This window comes from Thunnus albacares, chromosome 16 (genome assembly GCF_914725855.1).
Source record: "Thunnus albacares chromosome 16, fThuAlb1.1, whole genome shotgun sequence".
NCBI classification, from domain to species: Eukaryota; Metazoa; Chordata; class Actinopteri; order Scombriformes; family Scombridae; genus Thunnus; species Thunnus albacares.
In genome coordinates, this window is record NC_058121.1 from 23,365,545 (window position 1) to 23,384,403 (window position 18,859).

General features: G+C 39.0%; 2 long non-coding RNA genes across 2 annotated transcripts; one reads left to right on the forward strand and one right to left on the reverse strand.

Moving 5' to 3' along the window:
• Nucleotides 1-8,876: 8,876 nt before the first annotated feature.
• LOC122999369 lies at nt 8,877-10,811 on the reverse strand. Its single transcript, XR_006407704.1, has 3 exons — nt 10,681-10,811; nt 10,070-10,501; nt 8,877-9,782 (listed from the first exon to the last, which is right to left on the reverse strand). It is a non-coding gene; the product is annotated as an uncharacterized LOC122999369 (long non-coding RNA).
• Nucleotides 10,812-10,889: 78 nt separating this feature from the next.
• Nucleotides 10,890-16,131, forward strand: LOC122965470. Its single transcript, XR_006398234.1, has 4 exons — nt 10,890-11,146; nt 13,639-13,738; nt 14,334-14,580; nt 16,026-16,131. It is a non-coding gene; the product is annotated as an uncharacterized LOC122965470 (long non-coding RNA).
• The last annotated feature ends 2,728 nt before the right edge of the window (nt 16,132-18,859 follow it).

The following is an 18,859-nucleotide window of genomic DNA, read 5'->3' on the forward strand; positions in this document are numbered from 1 at the left end:
CTGCTCAGTCTTCCCCGAGGCTGGTGAACTGCTTTGTCCACCAGCTGCTGTGGCAGATGTGGTGAGAGGAGCTGTGGTTAAATATTTAACAAAGCTAAATATGATGGTTGACCTGTTGAGACAGTTTCAATATTTTACTATTGCTTTGGCTGAATTTTTACATAAAGCTGTAAAATTAATTTTGGCCTCAAAATGCCAAAGGAGAAATTCTCATTATGCAGCTGTAATTAAACTGCCTTTTTTTTCTCTGCTACAGTAACATCTGTTCTGTAAATCACTTGTCCTGTGTTCTCCTTTGAGAAAAAATCAGAAACCAAAAGGGAGATATTTATATTTTAAATTCTTTGGTTTCATGATGGCACCCCCTAGTTTTACAGTAAATCAGTGCAAAACTGAGTCCTCATATCCATACAGCAAATCAAATCTTGAATAAAGAGATAATGTGTCATTCTATCATAGGCAGAGCAGACGGTCACACTGAGCCTGATTGCATCCTGCTACAAAAGAGCCACAGACTCTGAACAACGACTAGCATAAGCTTTCCTGCTAAAGTCTCCTTTTTATCTAACTTACAAACATGAACACACAGCTTGTCCTGTGTCTTCGCTTGTTGAACGAGCCGTCAAACAAACATTCACCAGGGAAAAGTGCACCGCTAATGTCAGTTAGCAGCTAGATAGCTAATTATCAGCTCAGCTGCAGCACATTAAACAGTATGTTAACATACCTGCAAATGTTACTTCGGAACCAGTAGATGCTGGTTTTGACGTTGCTCTTCAGATTGTTTTTGACTGTAAAGAAGGACGATTAAATGTGATTTCAGTTGGACCAGTTTAATCTCTAACAATGCAAAACATTTTATGAACTGATCATATGTTATGATATGATCATATGTCAGATAAATGTAACTGAGTAAGAAGTTACTCAATTACAACATTTCTAGTAGAAGTAGAAGTATAAAGTAACATAAGAAAAAGTAATTGTAAAATAAGTACATTACTTGACTAAATGTTCTTAGTTAATAAGATAACAGAAATGTCTGGAGAAAAAGTATAACTTGATATAACAGAAAAAAAAAAATCTTCTTCTTCTTTCCTCCCCTAGTAACCATCCTGCGACCCTTTTAGAGGCCCTAATCCCCAGGTTGGGAACCACTACTGTAATGGATCGGCAGTGGGCCATTTGTCACTTATTAGAATACATATTTATTGGGTCCAATGTGCTTAAATGTCTCAGTGCAAACTTCATTTCCTCAAACAAAACGCTGGTTGAGTAAATAAGTATTTGTACTTGTAACTTATGAAGAACATTACATTACCAAGCAGTGGTGGCAGAAATTCATTAATAGTTTAACTGCAGAAATAAAATGTTAAGATTATATTTATTAAAGTTTGACCTCAGAACATTTTGTTTTTGCTTCTTGGTGGTTGTTGGTGTTGATAAGCTTATCTGGGACATAATGTACTGACATTTTTTTCTATTTAATACTTATATAAACATCAACTGTATGTATGTTTCTTTATGTGTATATTTGCTTATCATTTTTGATACTGTAAGTTATTTTTAATATGGTGACATTTACAAATTTAGAATTAATCTCGCTTTCTTTATTTGATGTTTAATATTCTGTTATTTTCATAGATGTAGATTTACATTATGGATTCCTTTTCCTATTTGAATTATTTCTCATTTGCATTAGTCTTAAATTATCTGGACCGTTGACATTTGTACCATCTAATTATGAGCTTGTCAGTCATGTGTAAAGAACTTTGTGTTGATTGATTTCCTGCAGTCTGCTGCCCTCTAGTGAGACCAGACTCTCTGCAAAACTGCCTCACATGATTTTAAAATGAAAGAGCAGGGCAGGAAATGACCACAAACCAGCAGCTAAATACAACTAAATCCTCCCTGAGGCTGATGTGTGTATCAGGTCTGCAGGATTTAGTTTTTCCTCACTTGGAAATCAATTCAACATCAGTTCTTTTCATACTGTTATAAAATAACACCACTAAAGTTTAACACAGTTCAATTCCAACATATACTGTATGTGTGGTAAATATGCCATCAGTGTATTACTCAGAGACATTTCATCAAGTTTATTAATAATAAAAATGACATTATTTGTATAGTGTCTTTCATACAATTTAAAGTGTTTCAAACTGGATTAAAAGTGTGAAACTGAAAACAAGAATGAAAATAAATAACAAAAAATTAAATGTTTGACAACAAAACCATAAAACACATACAGCAGCAAAACAAACAAAATGTATAAATTGCAAAATTATAAAAACTAAAGAGTTGATGAGGCACAATTACAGCAAATTAGACTGGTTAGTACCGGTGGCAACTGGTGACTCAAAAAATGTGGACAGGAGGAAAACCAACATGGAATCTTACAACAAACCGCATCAAACTATATTATTGTCCCCCACCCGATGAAATCGGAGGGGTGGGGGACAATTTCATATGCCAATAAAACAATTTGCTTTCAAAAACAAAAACCCCTGACTGGTGAAAAGGCTGCATCTTTAAATACATTTAGCATATACATATTGTTTCTAAACAAAGAAGTGCTCATTTTAGCCATGGAGTGGCTCTGAATGTGTCATTTTACCAACAAAGTGAAATTCAAATTTATAGTATTGTTCTATTATGACAACAGATTTATGTTCTCATCAAAAATAGACAACATATCACATGATTTACATGTGTTTCCTGTGTATTTTCTTAGCATACAGAAATATATGAAGTACCACAAAGCTTATAATCTGATACAGGTACAGATCAGTGCTGAATACTAGAAAGACTGAACACTAAAAACATTCACAGATCTAAAAGTGAAGGTTCACAAAAAGTATTAATGCATGTAAAATATAGTCTACAAAGCTGACATGTCAACACTTGTTATTCTAGTTAACTTTAAGCTTATTACTCAATATACGACTGTTCATTCATTGTTTTTTTATCTCCAGCTGTGATCACACTGTAAATATTTTTCTCTGTATAGTATTTTTGATTCTGTGTAACAGATATTTTCTTGACAAAAGCAGTTTTTAGTGAATCTCTGGAGCTGCTGGATTGGACTGAAGCCTTTTGTATTATCTGTATTTATATATTTTCTCATGTGTGTTTTATGTATTTCCGTGTTGTGTCTGAGGCTGTAGGAAGAAAACAGTGTTTCATTTTTTATTAACTGTTGAAATATTTTGCACTTGGTAATTTATTTTCTTAAATATTTGTGTACGTCTTTTTAATAACTTGATGATGTTAAAATCCAATAAATGATTAAATGTTAAATTAAATTTGATTTATTTTACAACACTTTTCTTTTTTAAACGCTGCATTCAGTCTCTTGTGTCCAGCTCTGAAAAACCAGGACGAAAACATACAGTTTAATATTTGTAATTAACATCCTTTTAAACTCTTGAAGTTCAGAAAAGTAAAACATTTCTACTACTTCTGCTTTTTTGGCAGCTGCAGCAGGATGTGCAATAAATATTCCTTTTTCCTATCCCCAGTATTTTCTGGAAAACTCCAATAATGGCTCTCAATGTGAGATGGAGACACTTTATTTAGTAACATTTGTGAATATCATCTACTGTATATCGTCCATTTCTGCAACATTTTGCTGTATTGAGATGAAAAGGAGTGTTGATGTCTTTGATAAGTTTCATGTTTTATTAAAAGCACACACAGCCTCGTCCTTCACAGCAGCAATAAAGAAGCATTGATTTTAGAGATAAATCAAATTATATTCTATAACTAATGATCCACTAGAGCAGAGGTTCCTTAAAGGGTGTCTATTCTACCATTGAGTATTCTGAAAACAGACATTTTATGGATATAGCACAAATGTATTGTTTCTTGTACAAAACTATGAGCATATGACATTCAAAAGTTATTCAGAACACAAATTATTAACAATAAAATAACAAACCCTGGGTTAGGTTAGGTTTTAGTTGGGATTAGAAGGGTTAGATTTGATTTGGGATTAGGGGATTAGGGTTTAGTTTGGATTAGAGGGGTTAGGTTTTAGTTGGGATTAGATGGTTTTGGTTTTAATTTGGATTAGAGGGGTTAGTTTTAGTTGTGATAAGAGGGGTTAGGTTTTATTTGGGATTAGGGGGTTAAATTTTAGTTTGGATTAGGGAGGCTAGGTTTGGTTTGAATTAAGGAGTCAATTTTAGTTGGGATTAGAGGGGTTAGGTTTTAGTTTTGATTAGTGGAGTTAGGTTTTAGTATGAATTAGGGAGTTAGTTTTAGTTGGGATTATTTTAGCTGGGATTAGGTGGTTTAGGTTTTAGTATGGATGAGGGATGTTAGGTTATAGTTGGGATTAGTAGGGTTATCTTTTAGTTTGAATTAGAGGGGTTAGGTTTCAATTGGCATTAGAGGAGTTAGGTTTTAGTTGGGATTAGGGGTTTTAGGTTTTAGTCGGGAAGGAAGCAGGGTCTTCTGGATTCTCTGACCGTCACCACCCTCCACCTCACCTGACGTTTTCCAATTCTGATTCTATAAATTATTCTTTCCTTTTCTAAAATGCTGTTTACATCTGACTTCCAGTTTTTAAATGAAGGTGGAGTATGTTTTAACCAGTTCCTCGTTATCTGTTTGATAGCTGCATTAGCTGCAATTCCGGTATAGGCCTAAATATAGTCCAGAGTCCAGATGTTCCTAAAATAATACATAATGGTTCAAGTCGCTGTTTAATTTGGAATATTTACATTACAGAGGTTGGTTGCCAGGACGTTTTTAGCGATGGGCAGAAAAATAAACAGGTGAATTGCGTTATTTTCGCCACATCTTCTAAAGAATCTTTTGTTTTTTCCATTAGTTCTCCCTCCAATACCTAGAATTTGATGGCTTTAGAGATTTTGAGGTTTTCAATTTAACCAACAAGTTTTGTATGTATGAGCCGTTACGCACAGGTGACAGCTGTTTAACAGTCATTTTAAACCTCTTTTCAGCAGCTGAGATCATTTACATATAAGTGTGAGAAATTACAAACATATTTTTATATATTTTTTTTATCATAAATTCTTCCCGCAGTAGGCGACAGCACCCTCCGTTGTCTTGTTTAAAACAGGTCGGATGGCATGAAAAAATGTGTTATTTCTAATATGAAGTGCAATAGACAAGTGAAAACACATTCATAATACTCTTAAATATTTTACCAAAACGAAAAGGAGCTTTATTAATGACTAAAAGCAGCATTTAGTAGACACAGAAGTGATTTGTGTATCAGCGTATTTTCACGGATTCAGGAGGAAAATTGTCGATTTACTGTAGAGGAGAGAAAACTATAGAGCTACTCATGTATGTGTTTAGATAAACTAATTATTTTATAAAATCCAGTAAAGCATTTTTCAATAGGAGTCACCAAGTCAAGTCTCCTCAGCTTTTTACCTTCTAGACTCAAGTCAAGTCTCAGGTTTCCAGCTGAAGATCAGCTTTCTGTTATGATCCAGAGGAAAGAAGCGAGCAAAAAAATGACCTACAGTCAGTAATAAGTAATCAGATCCACATTTATTGTATTTTCAAAACGGACTTAAGTTACCTGTTTGATGTGATGACGAAAATAAACCTCGATTGATCCTCTGTGTGTGAAACGTGGCGCACATAAATGCTTTTTGATCCATTTCAGCAAAGGAAGGCTGAAATAAAACACACTTATGGAGAAATAAGAAAAGATCCTATCAGATCCCCTGTGTCCACAAGATAAATTACATTTGTATAAACATGTAGATATTTTTTCTTTGCATGTTCTGTCATTCAAACCCCAAAACACACGCTGGCATGCGCGGCGCATGCGCACAGGTGGAGCGCAGACTTTGACAATTTGAGAACAGAGAATTTGATGACGTGGCCATTAGTCCAATGACATCACCTCTCTCTCTCTCCTGCGCGCTTTGATTGGCTTTGATGTTTGTTCTAGAAGATGCGCGCTTTGATCTCTGCTTTCATCTTAACTTAAAAAGGCACATCTAAGCCACAGAAACTTGGGTATTCAGGTGAAATCCGGTATAAAGTCACTTTTAGGCCTTCACAAGTGATTCGGAGACCACACCCGACGCATACAGTGAGGATCTTAACATTCCAGAGACCCTACAAACCGAAAGTTTCACACAAGTTTATTGAGCATCATACAAAACACCAGAAAGAAGATGTCTGTGTCCACAATGAGCTCCTCCGGATCCCAGAACACGTTCATGGTAACGTCAGAGGCTCTTCTTCCTGTAGTCAACAAATTTTTTGATCAGATATCGCCAGCGGAGTGGATCCTATTGGCCGCAGGCATTAAACACCCGGCCACTGAGGCCACTCTTGTCAACATGCTTGTTGAAATTGTCCAAGCACTGTCAGCGACAGTGCTGAGAGTTGTGGTGCCTGTTTTTCAGGAGCACCTTTCAAACACCACGTCTCCAGTTGAACTGGAGACATACAATACTCACCTGGGAGACTCCCTCTCCCAGTGTTTCTCAACTGCTCTTGACGTCCCCCAAGTAAGAAGTCAGAGCATCCTGGAACTCTCGACACTAATTGAAAAAGAAGTGTCTGAGAGGATCAGGTCTGTTTTATCCACCGCCGCCAACAGCACCTGCTGGCCATCAGAGCCGGCCGTGTACGTGCCCCCCACCATGTCCAACAGCGGGAACCTTCATCGCATGGTGAGTCATGCTTTCACTTGTCTCAAAGGACTCTTACATAGGATGTGTTTGCGCCCAAAAGACAATGAGGTGGAGAGATGTCAATCCATTCAGAGTATCAACTCTGACATCAGCGTCCCCTCAGTGACCAAAGCAGTGAGTGACATCCTAGAAAAATGGTCCAGTGATACAGTGAGCCACACAGAAGAGGCTGAAACTTCTCTCGTGCCACTCAGTGACTCTCTGGAGGCTCATGATGCAGCGTCTGAGATCGTCACAATGATTAGTGAAGACCTGCAGCATCCTGTCTTCGGAGATATTATTTGTTGCAGTGAGAGAAGCTCATCCAGACCTCGTTATAACATCAGACTCGCCCTCGATAAGGTGAGGGACTTTTTTGCCGGACAGGCCATACCACCAGAAGACGCTATACAAGTCCTGCATAAACACACCTTTTTTAAGATTGCCAGAAATCAGTTCCAGACCATAATGGAAGAACTGAAGAGTGCGTTTCAGTGCAATGACACAGACTTTGTCGTTAGTCTGAAACAGGATTCAAGCAGGTCTCTGCTGAGAATCATGGAGGAAGCCGAGGAGGTGACCTTGCCTGGGGCTATTCCAGAGCCTCCCAGGCCTGAGTCTAGACCCGCCAGCAGGACTACAATGATCAGCTTCGGAGATCTGTCATCTCCTCCGTTAGACTTTGACACCATCAAGAACGATGTCGACGCCTTGTTTGATAAATCAGACCTGCAAACTGCAACATGTACCAGCAACAAACTAGAAAACGCTGCGCTCGCTGAAGAGATCAGGAAGTTTTCAAGAGAACTGACGGATAAAATGTACCATCACCTTATGAATGGCCAGATGTATCAGATCCCCATCCTGCCAATGGGAAGAAGTCTCTCTGACTCTGTCATCTCAGAGCGCAGGTTCAAAATAGGCACCACTCGCCCCAACTTTTCTCCTGAAGTCCTGTATGCAATGACAGAGGACGCAGTAGGAAAGTTCTGTCAGCTGATGCTCCACTGGCTGGAGAAAGAGCCGTCAGTGAGAAGAAGTTACGATGAGAAAGTGTGCGGTGCATTTGCTGAGATCGATGACCTGATAACAAGATCACTGACCCCAACAGAAGAAGACAACATCAGGCTCGACTCCCCTGAAGCCCCGACTTCACAAGAAGTGATCTTCGTCGGGCCAGAGTCCCCTGAAACCCCGACTTCACAAGAAGTGATCTTCGTCGGGCCAGAGTCCCCTGAAACCCCGACTTCACAAGAAGTGATCTTCGTCGGGCCAGAGTCCCCTGAAACCCTGACTTCACAAGAAGTGATCTTCGTCGGGCCAGAGTCCCCTGAAACCCTGACTTCACAAGAAGTGATCGTCGTTGAACCAGAGTCCCCTGAAGCCAGCAAGACGCTGACTACAACACCCTCTCCAACATATAAGGAATTAACTCCAAGTGACATTAGACAGCCAGACTTCTGCTCCAGCAATGACATCTGTGACCGCTTGAATGTCCGGCTACATGTAGATAGCCGGACTTTGGCCTCAAAAAAAGTACCTGAGCGAGAGCCAACATCCGATTTAGTCTGGGAAGAAACAAAGGGCTTTCGCCCAGGAACTTTGGCGTCTTCCTCCACTCTGGCGCCACTTTCCATTAAGTCCAGTAAAGGTCAATCATCATCAGGAAGAGACAAGCTGACAGCCTCGACAGTGGACAACTTTGTCTGTGCCCTGGTCACAAGGTTGATTGGGCGAATCCCTTGGAATGTCAAGAAAGACATGAAAATTGAAAGTATGAACAACATCATCAACCGTGTCTCAGAAAGAGCACAAGCAGAGGGCATCACGATGCTTCCTTCTCTCTCAAAACCCAAGGACGTCAAGAAGGTCAATAAAGCGGTTATAAAAGACCTTCTTCATCAGTATAAGACTCCAAAACAGTTGTTGAAGGCGGCACTAGCAAAAGATGATCCAACTTTCACCAGTTCTGTTGTGAAATATCTAAACATCCATGTGGAAGCTTTGATTGACCCTCCTCCGAAGAAGTCCAAGGTGGCCACCTTCTTCAAAGCTGTGGGCAAAGCGTTAGCCAAGCCCTTCAGGCTGTGCTTTATGGACACCAGCGACGACTAAAACAAAATCCTAGCTAAAACAAAATCTAACTCCCCTAATCCCGACTAAAACCTAAAACCCCTAATCCCAACTAAAACCTAACCTCTAATCCCAACCAAAGATTAGGGGGATCAGGATGAATGCAGCTAACACACCTTTCTCACAGCAGGCATTTTGACATATAACAGCAGTGACCATGTTCCAGTTAGATGTGTCAGTGAGCCACATGTAACTGGAATACAGCTCCGCTTGTGTTTCACTTGTCAAAATGTCCGCTGTGAGAAATGTCAAGGGCTGCACATTGGCTCCTCCACCTGTTGCATGGGTTTTCCCTAGGTCTAATCCTAACTAAAACAAAACCTAACCCCAATAATCCCAACTAAAACCTAAACCCCCTAATCCAAACCAAAACCTAACCCTTCTAATCCCAACCAAAGATTAGGGGGATCAGGATGAATACAGCTAATAGACCTTTCTCACAGCGGGCATTTTGACCATATAACAGCAGCGACCATGTTCCAGTTAGATGTGTCAGTGAGCCACATGTAACTGGAATACAGCTCCGCTTGTGTTTCACTTGTCAAAATGTCTGCTGTGAGAAATGTCAAGGGCTGCACATTGGCTCCTCCACCTGTTGCATGGGTTTTCCCTAGGTCTAATCCTAACTAAAACAAAACCTAACCACAATAATCCCAACTAAAACCTAAACCTCCTAATCCAAACCAAAACCTAACCCTTCTAATCCCAACCAAAGATTAGGGGGATCAGGATGAATGCAGCTAACAGACCTTTCTCACAGCGGGCATTTTGACCATATAACAGCAGCGACCATGTTCCAGTTAGATGTGTCAGTGAGCCACATGTAACTGGAATACAGCTCCGCTTGTGTTTCACTTGTCAAAATGTCCGCTGTGAGAAATGTCAAGGGCTGCACATTGGCTCCTCCACCTGTTGCATGGGTTTTCCCCAGGTCTAATCCTAACTAAAACAAAACCTAACCCCAATAATCCCAACTAAAACCTAAACCTCCTAATCCAAACCAAAACCTAACCCTTCTAATCCCAACCAAAGATTAGGGGGATCAGGATGAATGCAGCTAACACACCTTTCTCACAGCGGGCATTTTGACATATAACAGCAGCGACCATGTTCCAGTGTCAGTGAGCCACATGTAAAACCTAAACCCCCTAATCCAAACCAAAACCTAATCCCTTAATCCCAGTTTAAATCTAACCGCTCTCATCCTAACTAAAACTGAAACCTGGGTCTAATCTTAACCAAATCAAAATCCCAAGTAAAAAAAAAACCTAACCCCAATAATCCCAACCAAAGATTAGGGGGATCAGGATGAATGCAGCTAACAGACCTTTCTCACAGCGGGCAAAACCTAAACCTTCTAATCCCAACAAACATCTAACCCTTCTAATCCCAACTAAAACCAAAACCTCCAATCCAAAAATAAAACAAAACCTCAAAAACAAAAATAAAAAATCAAATCAAATGTTTGTTTAAATTGTTTATATTTGCTGTCAGACATGGACAAAATTATAAAAATTGAATTGAAAGGTAGATTCTGCAAAAAAAAAAAAATGTTAGGGCATGTTTGCATAGTGTGTGTGTGTGAACAAATTTCATGTTATTCAATGATATTCTCTTGAGCACTGGTTCCCAACCTGAGGGTCCCGACTCCCACTAGGTGTCACCAAAGCTTCACAGGGGGTCCTGAGGCCCTCATGATTCTAAACGGTGTAATAAAATGTTTCTTTTTAAAACATGTATCTAAGTATTTAAGAGCTGATCACTAGATCACTAGATATGATAGGTTAATCCTGAATGGAGACTTGAACATTCATATCAGCAAAAAGAATGACTCAAAAACTGTGGAGCTTGTAAATCTACTGGACAGTTTTGAACTCACCCAACATTTAAATGAAGCCACTCATCACCATGATAACACTCTAGATTAAGTATTAACAAAAGGGTTAAATACTGATAATGTCTCTGTATTTGAACTATCTATTTCACTGTAATATATACAAAGAAGCCATGACTGCCTATGGCAAGAAAGGATTACTTTTCCAAGATTATTTCAGAGAATGCTGGGAACTCTAGAATATTATTCTCCATTATTACACAGCTTTGTTTAATGCTCGATTCTGATTGGTCAATTACGGCATTCTACAGTCTGTTATTTCTGAACAGCAGAGCGTTGCTATGAGTAACAGAACCGTTGCTAAGGACACAGTTCTGTTAATAGTCTCTGGAGGACCACATTCAGTCATATCAATCTGCAGAAAGAAGTCCGGTAAAATAACCAACTACAGCTCATTCGCGACACCTTGTGGCAAAAAAACGTTAGAGATAATATCTGTGACAGCAGCCTGGTGAGCCTTAGTTGCACATCACTGCACGCTAACTTAAGTAATAAGCGGTAGTGATAATAGTAATATTGTTGTATTTTATTTATTGATACAATGTACAGTGTTAAACATAAATGTTACAATTTGATGTACTGCACCAGAGTTAGTTTATAACCAATTTTCATCTACGGTCCCGTCGGCAGGTCACAATTAAAACATATAACAGCACAATAACAAACAGTACAAACCAAAGGTACACACAATAGTACATCACATGCAGAAACGTTATAATCTTAAGAAGGCTACATAGCTTTCATAGATATTTACATTGCTATGCACGCAGTTTCAACTGTAGAATCTAATGGACTATTTTTTTAGTGGAAGCAATAAAATCATTTTTAAATCAATGAAATCATTTTTAAATCGATATTTTGTGTGAGATTATTGATTTCATTAGTAAACAGCCATGTAATAAGCAGGATTATGTACAGCGAGTGGGTCATTATTGTGAAAAGAACCCCTTTACGGTGATGCAGGACCCCGGCGCAAAGCACAATAAAGACCATAATAATTATATTATTATGTAATATATTATTATATAATATATATAATGAATGTCACTATACATTATCCCTTACCTATTGACCAGCTACTCACAACACCAACAAAATAACATCAATTAGAGCCAGTATTGCTACCTTAGCAAATCCTGTAAAAATGATGTCACCATGGGAAAATTCACCTGTATTACTGCAAGACTGTCACTGAGTGTAACTCCTCTAACTCATGTATTGACCCTGTATCTACATTATTGTTTAAGTGTGTGTTCGACAGTGTTTCAAGTCATGTCTTGAACATTATAAACGCATCTCCTCAAACGGGCATCTTTCCAGATGCCTTCAAAACAGCTGTTGTTAACAATATCCTGGAGGATTTTCAGTCTGTTAGAACATACCACGGCACTGAAACTGCTCTTACTAAAATAATCAGTGACCTCAGACTAAACTCGGATGAAAGTAGGGTCTCAGTTCTTATCCTCTTAGACCTAAGTGCAGCGTTTGATACGACTGACCATGATATCCTAATCAATCGTCTGGAAAAATGGGTTGGTCTTTCTGACCGTGCGTTAAACTGGTTCAAAACATACATCAAAGAAAGAAAGTTTAATGTCAGTCTTGGAGATCATGTGTCTGAGAAACATGACAACTGCATTGGGGTCCCATAAGGGAGCTGCCTTGGTCCATTATTATTCTCATTATACATACTGCCACTTGGTGACATCATCAGAGAGCACAATGTATGTTTCCATAGTTACGCAGATGACACACAACTGTATATATCTACTGAACCAAATGATGCTGCAGCTATGAACTCCATTACTACATGTCCTCTGGTAGTAAATAAATGGATGAGCAGTAATTTCTTAAAGTTAAATGAGGACAAAACTGAAATCCTACTAGTCGGCCCCAAAACCAAAAGAGAAATGCTCCCTGGATTAAATCTGAGGTTACAGGTCTAGGTGTTATTTTAGACTCAGATCTAAGCGTCAGGTCCCACATTAGCAAGGTGATGAAAACATTAGTCCAATTTTAGCTGCTCTGCACTGGCTTCCTGTAATATTTAGAATTGACTTTAAGCCCATAATGGGCTAGGACTAAGCTACATTGCTAACTCCTTTGTTCACTATTCACCCTCAAGAACACTGCGACTTGCTGGTTTATTGGAGATTCCCAGCAACAGCCGAAAGAAAATCGGGGATGCAGCCTGTTAAAAAAATGTATTCGTAATAACCTTTAAAACAATAGAGACCGGAGCCGAAGTATAAAAGTTTAACAGAATTTATTTTCTTGTACAAGAAGGAGCGTTTCACAGTGCAACATTCAAGATGAGGTTACAAAGAAAAGGCTCCCAGTGGAGCGCTTACAACAAGGTTTTATACAATATGAGTGGACGTTTCAGTTCTTCCCCTAATCTATTAAGTATAGACTTCATAGATAACGTCATGTCTGTCTGTCTCCTGTCCAGGAGCCATATAGCCCGACTGTCCCCCGGATGACATGTCTCACCCTTTCTCCAACGAATTTTAATTTCTACATCTTCCTCTTTTACAAATATAATACTGAACTTCCTTTAACCTTAGCTGATAAATCTGCTGATGTTGCAGAGTTGCAGTACAAAACAGGAACAATTCATCATGATCTAGATAAAATAGTAACACTCATACGCAGTGCAATCATAATTTTTATAACACAGCCTTTGTCAATATACCCAAAACTGTTGAACACACACTAGATATCAGGGTAGCCAGCTTACTAAATATTTTTTCATATCTCTTCACCTTAACCTTTAACTAGCTTTTGTCTCAGTCTGCTTTACACTTAAGCATGTCTTTTATGTCTTTCTTGATGTGAAGTACTTGGTGCATGTAATTTCTTTTGTTGTAAAGCACTTTGAGTTGCAATTTTTTGTATGAAAGGTGCAATACAAATAAAGTTATTGTCTTCTGACCAATTCAGACACTTCAAGAGGAGAGGGAGCAACTCAAAGGAATGTGACTTCTCTCAAATTTACTCAAGAAAAGGGAGTGACAGGGAAATAGTTCACCCTGTCTGTGAAGTGAGTCAGTTCGCATTGTCTGTATCTGAAAAGAGAAACCAAGTCATTAATTCCAACTGTCAATTTTCTTCCTGTGGCTGGTGGAGAAAGGCACAGCGTTGTTCAGAGAACAAACAAAACCATTCAAGTCTTCATGATGACTACTAAAAGGCTGTAAGATATTGCTGAAACAAAATATTGGAAAGGGTTTAAAGTGAAAATTTTGCAGGTATGTTACATATGAATATTTTGTTATTGAAATCTCTCTACTAAAGGAAGGACTCTGTCCGTATGTCTGTATGTATGTCCTTGGCGAATCAATGCAGTGTCGAATTTGGTGCAATTCGGACACGCAATATGTTTAATATTAATATACTTTAAATAAGCCAGCGATAAACAGAGCTTCAGGGCTCTGCCGACTGACTCCATCATGTCAGGGACAGACCAGAGACACAAGTCAGAGAAAAGTGCTCCAAAAAGAGAAAAGTAGACGGCGAAAACAGAGCTTTTAATCAACAAAGCAAATGCACAGTATATATTCTCATGTATAAGTGCAAAATCCAGATACTTTCCTAATTTTGTTGTTTTTTTTTTTTTATTTGTCTCACCTCACCAGTTTAAGACAGATTCCTCTGGCTTCCTCTGGCTTGTTGCTACAGAGACACTGATTCATACCATCAGCCGCCTTTCCATCCTCTTCATCAGTGTCTTAAAAAAGGGGGAACTAATCAGTCTCTGGTGTTTGTTGCGTCAGCCGGATTGTGTTGAACACCAGCAGCAGAGCGCCCACTCTGCACCCAAGGAGGGCAGAGATCAAAGCAGCCACAAGTGTCAGACTGTGGTACAACATCTGTATTCTGCTGGTAAGTAGGACACAGCTTCACTGCCAGACAAGCTGAACAACCAAGTGCAACGCCGTCAATGCCTTCAACGAGAGGCCCTGTAAATGTGCAACGTTATCCTCATTTGTGCGATTCATCAGGTCGAGACCACAGATTATATAAAGATGGACGTAGCGAGGTGTGACATCCCCCACTGGTTTCATTGGAGCCGGCTTGAGGCCCACACTGTAAAGCGATCTTGATTAAAGCATTATATAAATGCGGCCATTTACCATATTTATATATTTGTTTAACTGTCTGTTTGCGCCCTTAAAAACGAGATGCATCTTAAGGTGCTTATCCTCAAATGAACCCCCTTTTTGGTTGAAAATTTTCTCTTCACCAGACAACCCTGCTTTTGGTTCCTCTCAGCAAAACGTAGTTAAAAATGTACACAATAACTGAGCCCATGATCAAACCATAGGCTGTATATAAAGATGGACGTAGCGAGGTATGACATCACCCGTTGGTTTCATCAGAGCCGGTTTGAAGCCCAGAGTTGCAGCTTATGGTCGGCACCATCTTTTCCGTTTGGAGCCAGGAGCAACACGCCTGGAAACACGCCCCGCTACCTCGGACCCAAGCTAATGCTAGCTAGGAAACACCGAGCAGTGCATACTTGGGCTACATTAGCTACTTTAGCTAAATTGTGCCAACAGGGCAGGTATTCTAATCAAGTAACATTAAACTTTGTGAAATATTATGTGACAGCATCCTGTGAGGGTCAAAGCAAGCTTTGATTTAGTGTGTGGGTACTCCTTGCATTGCACTTAAATTGATTTTGTACAACTATTCTGATTTATTCTAAATTGAGAAAATAAACAGTAGATTAATCAACAAATATAAATAGATACAGTCTAAGTTTCCTGCTTTGAGTTCATTAAACCAAGATGGACTGTCAGAAGTTATATTGGTCTAATATCTCTGTCAGTTTCCTGACAATAGAGCTGTTATCTAGACCTCCAGCAACAATAATCTCAAGAACATGTTGATTCTAAACAAAGAAATAGTCGACCAAATGTAGTCCACAAAGAAAGACAATAAAACCTCTGTAGAGTTAAAATGCCTATTTCTGTTATGGTCTTCGGCAGGTTGGAGAGTACAGGTGAGGGTGACAGTTAGCGTGTGTCCAACTATGTTAGGGGAGTGAAATGGTAAATCTGTGGAGTGGAAAATGTTACTGTTGAAATATAAGAATATCTTTAGCATTCCTGTGCTGCAGTTCCATGTTTTCATTGAGCTACATTATATATCACGATACAATATATCTTTGATAAGCTGATATCGACCTGTCCAATTTACAGGTTTGTACCTCAGTTTTTTGCTTTTGTGCCCTCACCTCAGTTTGTGATTTTCATGCACCAGTACTACTCTGCACATACAACACCTATCACATGTCTGTCTGCTCTCTGTTCTGTTTTCTGCAGTTTCCCTGTCTGATAAAAGTTGTACCTGATCCAAACTAGGGCTCTACAGTAAAGACTGAAGGTTGATGTGTCAGTCTGTAAACACTGTAAAAGCTCTCTGAGATAAACTTGAGATTTCAGGCTACATAAATACACTTGACTTGTTATTATTGCACCAAACCTTACAGGTGTTATCATTGCGGTTTTACTCTGAAGCATGTGTTTTCGGCAAGGGGAGGGGGGGCTGGGTATCTGAGTCTGAAAGTCTGCGAAGTGTGTGGGAGTGTGTAACCTGATCGGGAAGTCTCCGGCAGCGTCGGTCATTTAAATGTCATGCAGATACAGCAGAAAGCAAAATACTGGTCAAACTGTGAGCTCTAGTCAGTAGTTGGTGCTCACACAACATCATGACTTTATGAATCTTACATCAGCTTGACACCACTTTACAATTTACGTTATCAATTTGATACTGAAATGCCGTATAGAAAATATGAGGTTTTGCTAGTATGTATTACTTCTGCAGGTAAATCAAACCCCACTCCTGAAACATCACCAACTCAAATGTAACGAGACACCTTTTGTCCACTTTTCAGAAACAAGTAGTGAACACAACACTGACATATCATGAGCTTTTAAGTTAATATGTTGACCTTGAGTCGTGGTTCTGTTCACCTGGTGAATGTAAGTCCAATATTCACTCTCTTTTAGCTCTGTTTTTGCTCTCCATCAACTCCTGAGGGAAATATCTGGCTCTTTAGCTGCTAAATGCTCCACTATGTTCACCAGCTAGTCTACAGCTAACTGTGTCTGTTTGCCGTTTGGTGCTGAGCAGGTAGTGTACAGTGGGGTTTTTAGAGCTTTTTCTTAAAAACAGCTGCCTGCTGCAGCCGAAAACGATGCTATGAGAGCGCTGAGAGTGAAGCAGAACAGTAAAGGTGCAGCCAGACAGCTAAACAATGAACTGAAACTCACTATAAAGCTCGAGAGTAGCTGCAGAGTCGCTGATAATTCTCTGTAGGTTCATCACTATGAGCCACAATCAACACATTACACACTGTCAGCTCATACAGTGGAGTTAATATTGATTACAGTCACTTTAAAGGTGTGGTTTAAAGTGACAGCCAGGATTTAGTACAACAATATGTCAGGGTGAATGCCTTATTTCATTGGAAATTATGTGATCATTGGAAAAAAGTAAATCTGTGCCAGATTTTTCCCCTCTTTTTCAAATTAGGTGAACTGTGCTGACCTGAGCTGAACTGAGCTATCATAGCTTATTAGCTGTGTTACTAATTAATTTCCTCTCCTCAGTGATTGCAGGAGGTTTTTCTGCCTGTTTTTCAGTGCTTTGTGCAGCATCCCAATTGTGTGATTGATAGCAGAAAGTAGTGAACCTGTCATGGAATTTCCACACTCAAATGAAATGGTGCAGGGTAAATATAGTACGCTGTGTAGTAAATAGGATTTGTAGATTTTGGGCACAGTCAGTAGGACTGTTTTATAGTTAGTTTCAGTAGTTGGAAAGCTTGGATTGCATACCTGGAATCCACAATAGTCAAAATGTTAGACTTTAAATGTGATGCTACGCTTTGGCTTCCTCTAAAGCACTTCTAATGTGAAAAGCATCCTGTGAATGTTAAAGGATGACGTTTTTGGGGAGTGGGGTAAAAGGTGTGACAGTGAAAGTGATATTATATTTTCCCAGAGTACTTTGTGTAAACTTCAAGAGAACTTGCTTGGACTTGTTCCCTCCCATTGTTTGTTTTAGGAGTGGGAGAGAAGCAACATCTGGACTTTATGTTACGCCATCTAGATATTTTGATCTGCTGTGAATTAGAATGTTTTTACTTTCCTTCAGCCAATTGACTTGCTTACATAGTTTGATATGAATAGATGTGCCCGACGGCAGAGCTGAGGGATGATAAAGATCAGGCAAGAAATAAAGGATCATACTGGTGTTTTTAGTTTTTGGCCTAGGCTGTGTGTAGGCTTCAGGTTTCCTTTCATTTTCAAGTTGAAAGCAGTCACAGTTTGGTTACTTAAGGTCTGTCTTCAATGAGGTGATGAGTAAAGTTGTAGCTCAGTAGTCAGTGCAGTCTTCTGTGATCTGGGAGACTCCAGTTCAAGACCTGCTGTAGGGACCGTCTTTGTAAGGTAGTTTATGCATGAACACTTATTGTAACACTTTAATTAAAAGTGTAATAAAAACAAAACAAAAAAAAACAGGATTTTTAAGCCTCTTTCCACTTTTATTCAAATACAAATACAAATAATTGTGCTGCCTCAACAAATACAGATACAAATAGAAATACTGGGCTCTCTGCACATCCCTAATACACAGATCAAATTGTTACGATAAACTGTAGATACAGGGTTAGAAATCCTGCAAAGCATGTGATATATATGTAGTAGGCGGTCTATGTGTGTTTATTGATGGACACAGTGTATGTACAGAATACAGTCTGCTTATATTTTGACAATAAGTGGATGTGATGTGCAAGCTTTTACACAAGGTGTATATTAAACTGTAATATAGGGCTGCAACTATTGTCTGTAAAAAAGTTAGTAAGGTGATGTCTGTACATGTTTTGTTTTTTTTAACTAACAGTCCAAAACCCAAAAATACATTTGGCATTTGGATTAAAAATGACTAAAATGTTTATTTGATTATCAAAAATCGAATCCAAATCCTCTATTGAATCCCTTATCGAATCTTCTTGTGTTACCTTTCAACATCAGCTGCAGAGAGCAAATTTCATCCCTCTTTCATTTTTTCCTCCTCCTTCTCTCTCTCTCTCTTTCTCTCTCTCTCTCTCTCTGTCTCTCTCTCTCTCTGTTTAAGATCCATTTGCTTT